Raw genomic sequence first — 5,048 nt, forward strand, 5'->3', positions numbered from 1 at the left:
ATAAACCATGAAGATGTAGCAGAGGGGGACGCTTTATAGTGCTTCAGCTTCACTAGAATTGAAGCCAAGAACCTGTGATTAATTGGAAATCAGGCAAGAGCTAAGAGGAGGACATAGAAGTAGGACATAGAAGTATTGTCCTTTGTAACAGACAATATCATCCAAGGAATTGGTGATTTAACTCTATTCTTCTCCATACATCTTGTTGAGCAAATACAAGACCAAGAGGAAAATAACCTATTGAAATAATTTTGCAAAGAATAACTTCACTGTTCCTGATATGGTATCTAAGGAGAGTCTTAAGAGAGAAGATAAAAGTTTTAAGAGAGAAGATAAAAGTGGAGTATTCTTAGGTTTCCTTTCAGCATCTTGTTAGCAAAATATATCTTTGAGGTTAGAAGTGATTGAACCAAAAAGTGGTGGAGTACTTATTTTTGTGGGCACTTTAGACACAAGAAGATTTCAAGGTAAAAGAAAAAAGAAAAAATTATAGCTAAATATTTGTGATTATAAGTTCTTGGACTGGATTTTTGGAGACAAAGTTTTGCATTAGCGTTGGTCCTCATTAACATAGTTGTCGGATTTTCGTGGCAACCAAATGAAAAGGGGAAGTTTAATGGACTTGCTTGAACAAGTAAACAGCATGATAGAAAATAATGGCAAATAATATTTAATGAATTATTTTAAACAATTACTTTGTGAGAACAAGGAAGGAAAGATATAATTCAAAATCACTTGACGTTATTAAAAGTATGAAAATGGAGTAGTGAGGAGATTGAGAGAAAACAGAGAGGACTGTTTCCTCTCCAGTGGAGTAATAGGTTCTTGATCTTGTTTCTTCCATTCTGTCTTCACAAGCTATCAAGTGTGACTCAGGACTGGAGTATACAGTTCAGACAAAGCACTCACAGAAGAAAATATTTGCAGAAGATATAGACAATTTTTTTAAACCTGGTCAAAATTCTCCCCTACCCCAAACTGCCCTCTTTGAACAGTTTGTTTGCTTTTCCAAAGACTGACCTTCATTAACTGCTTAAAATTTTGAGAGGTCATATTCATACTCTCTAGAGATTGCTGTTTGGTTGTCATTTTTGTGTGTTTTTGTTTGTTGTTTCTTTTAATTGAATTTCAAAAGGTTGTGCAAGTGTGTTACAATTAAATATGTCCATCTAGTTGTCTAATGCTCCTGGATCAGAGTCACTCCTTCTATCAGTGTCAACCAACTCTTTCTCCAAGATTGAGTTCAGATTTAGCACTTCCTTTATTACATATGTACATTGAGTATTCTAGCTGTACTTGCCCCTTGTTCCATTTTTCATTCATTCTAATTCTTTACTATTGTTCCTCTCTGGTTTCAATTTCCTGATAGTCATTCTGTTAAACTGCCTGTTAATACTTTGAAAGGTTTATGTACATTCCATGGAGTTTCACTCCCACATATACTTGAACTGATGTCAGCTTATATTTCCATAATTCATTCATCTGCAATAACAATTTGCAAGACTGGAGATGTGAAGCACTTAGACATGATTTTATTCTCGTTCATTTGGAAGATTAATCTTTAGTCAACAAGAAAATTTAAAAATGGCTTAGAATTTATTCCTAACTGCCAGTTTTTATAAATGGCTTTGTACAATGGTGTATGATTATTTTATTTTACATAGGATAATTTTTCTACTACCTATAAGTTTTGGAAAAAGAAGAAAACTAAAATTTACTACTTAGAGGAATATGACAGAAATAAAAGACAGATTTTATTTTTGTCACATCTCTCATCAGTACCCATATTCAAAACTTAGAGTCATATTTCTTACTATGTTAGACAGATAGGGAAAATATAAAATAACACATGATAAGGCAACTATTAGTGACTTTTTAAAATGTACCTTCTTATGTGATGAAATTTACTTTATTAGCTAATATTTGGGTTTGAAATATGGGAGGCTGATCTATTTAACACATTTCTGGAAGTCACCTACTGAACAACACAAATGGTGGAGAGTACTATTTCTACACTTTAATGAATGGTTGAACTTGTTTGCTATTGGTGCTGGGTACGTAAATCAACTCTATTGTAACTAGCTCCCTACACTTGAAAACCTTGTAATGTCACTATCATCTACTTGTCAAGTGTTATTTTGGCAAATGTGTTTTTAAATAGTTTGAAAATGAATATACTTTCAGGAGATTAAATATAGGTTATCTTTGGTTTGAGAATGACAACATTTTTTTATACTACAGAACCTAGTTTTACTGAAGTACCAGTGTTTTGAAGCATTAAGGATCTTCTCAGTTAATGTTTTTCTAAATTATATTTGACCTTTAAATCAAGTATTCCTAGCCTTGGTAGGGCAATTATGGATCTATCATTTCAGAAACTATTTTTTGGCTGCACTGAAATCTTTCATTAATCATTAGGAGAGGGGTATTAAAAATAATCTTGTTCATTTGTAATTTTGTTCACTCATATGGGCTGGTCATCTGTAAATTGAAAGTTTGAATTACAGTACTTTCTCTCAGATTTTGTGATCTCATCTTTCATTTTAACTTGCCTTGCATTTCACAATTGAATTCTGCTAATTCTTGTAAGGAATTGGGGTCCTGAAATATTATAGGAAATGAGAAATTGAGATGTCTTCAATTGTTTTCTTTTGGCATGTTGCATGGGCCTATGTGAGAAGTCTTGCCCTTGTTATCTGATGATACAGATAACTGGGAACTTGTATCCTCGGATCCGTGGGTCCTTCAGAAGAATGATAGCTTTTAGACATCATATCAGCAAAATTTGTGTATAATCAGTAAGAATGCTTCAGAAACATGGAGAAAAAACTTTGGGACCAGCGAGTTAAAACAATAAACAGAGCATCAGAGTAAAATCCCTTATAGATTAGCAGAAAACAATACTGTTATATTACCATGTGAATTCAGAAGATCACAAACACTTAGAACTTATCACAAGTTTATACCGAAGATATTGCATTGATACTTTTTATATTCTAATATATATCCTAAATCTAATTATTTATATTCCATTCTATTTATCGGAATAAATGTCAATATATTTGTCAAGTTATCAATTCTAGTAAGATTCACTGTGTGAAATTTAAAATCAGCACATATTTTATATTTATAAATATAAAATATATAAGTATATATAATATAAAAATTGTTTTGCATTGTTGTGTTGTGGTTAGGGAATCAAAGGCAACTCTGTTTTAAAGTATTATTCCATTATCTCTACCTCAGTGTTTGGTAGAGTTAGACTTAAAGCTTTACCATTTGTAGATTTACAGCCTAGAGGCAAGAGGAAACACTGTGATTAAAACATTACCAATTTAAGGCCTAATATCGAGGAGAAACATATGGACTTTTCCAGGAGCTATGGAAATATTTGGTGATAGAGAGTCAGTAGTGTAAGTTCCTGCCTGGTTGGATGCTAGACAGGGCAGGAGAGTAGGTAATCATGCATATGAAAATTTTTTCACCTTCTTGGCTTTAGCTACTTTTGAAATGATAAGTATAATAAACAATTATATTTTGACAAAATACCTTCCATTCTGAACAATTCTGTCTGAACTGTTCATCTCTCTATGATCCCTTGTAACTAAGATTAGTTTTGTTCCAGTAAGACAATCTATGCTGTCAGGGTAAGATATTTTGGTTGGTCTGTTCCTACAAGGAAGAAGGGTAAAGGTTCAGGTAGACATTTGTCCCAGCAAGACCTCATTTGGGAAATGTTAAGCTGCAGAAGTTTAGAAGTAGCTCTCAAGCAAGGCTTACTTTGAATCCATTAGCTCTACAAAGCTAACTCAGTTGATAAATAAGTACTTGAAAAGCCATCACCTTTGGAATTAGCTGTAAAGGCTTCAAAGTATGATCAAATTTGAAATGAAAACGACAAAATAGTCATTGACAAAAAATTGTAAATATGAGCAATCGACCAAATGATATAAGCTTTTCCACTATACACAGAATTTTAGAGAAATAAGATCAATCGCATTCTAAGGAACAATAAGGGTTCCTTGTTACAAATGGCAACCATGGATATATGCCTGTATAAAGATTGCATCATTAAGTACTTAAATTTAGAGGGTACTACATGCTTCAGCAGCAGGTCTACCCAAATTACAATAATACAGAGATTAACATGGCACTTGCACAAGGATGATATGAAAATTTGTGAAGTATTCCATATATTTCATTCTTCTGATGCAAGAAATATAAAAACAGTTATTAAAAAGTTGATTACAAAAATACAAGTGTAACAATACATGTAATTCATAGAATTAAAGGTTAGTTTGACATCAGTGTATTAAATCTTCACCTTAGAAAGGCCTTTACATAGCATAACCTTTACAAAACTTGAAATTAGATAACATTGTCAATTTATCCCGAAGAAATAAAATAATATAAGGACCTAGGAAAAAAGGAATCTTAAACTTCTTCTATATGGAATGCAATCTGAAAGGACACATTTATTAATGAAACTATACATTATATAAAAATGTAGAATTCAAAATATTATATCTAGGAGCAAATGAAATAGATTATGGATATTGTACAAAAATAGATATATTTTTTCCCAAAAGCACTAGGGACATCTTTAGTTTCTATACTATTCATTTCAACAGATAAGTTTAAAATTATTTCTGATTAAAAAAATCACAAACTCTGCAGAAATCATTATAGATGTATACAAAAAACTCTTGAATACATTTGACATCAGAGTCAGGCAATTCACTTGGAAGAATACCATGGAATCCATGAATTTTTAAAGTAAGATATTGCTGTTGCTTTGTATTGTGAAAAAAATTATACGGACACAAAGGATGGACTGGCATTTTTGAAATTTAAGAAACTTAACCAAACCATTACATGGGCAAGATAATGAGTACATTTCTTATCAAGCATTGCAGCCTCCTCCTTTGTTTACCCTTCACATGCGTTCCCAGCCTCCTCCCGCCCCCTCATTCAATACTCCACCCCACCAAAGTTGATTGAAATTAATAGCAATTATCCATTTTGTTAAAGTAGAGATGGTTTTCCCA

The 5,048-nt window shown here is 32.3% G+C and overlaps 1 pseudogene; it reads left to right on the forward strand.

Annotated features, from left to right (window-relative positions):
* The first annotated feature begins 4,099 nt into the window (after window positions 1-4,099).
* Window positions 4,100-4,199, forward strand: LOC122100544 (annotated as a pseudogene).
* The last annotated feature ends 849 nt before the right edge of the window (window positions 4,200-5,048 follow it).

This window comes from Dipodomys spectabilis, unplaced genomic scaffold, assembly GCF_019054845.1.
Source record: "Dipodomys spectabilis isolate Male_0828 unplaced genomic scaffold, ASM1905484v1 ptg000583l, whole genome shotgun sequence".
Lineage (NCBI taxonomy): Eukaryota > Metazoa > Chordata > Mammalia > Rodentia > Heteromyidae > Dipodomys > Dipodomys spectabilis.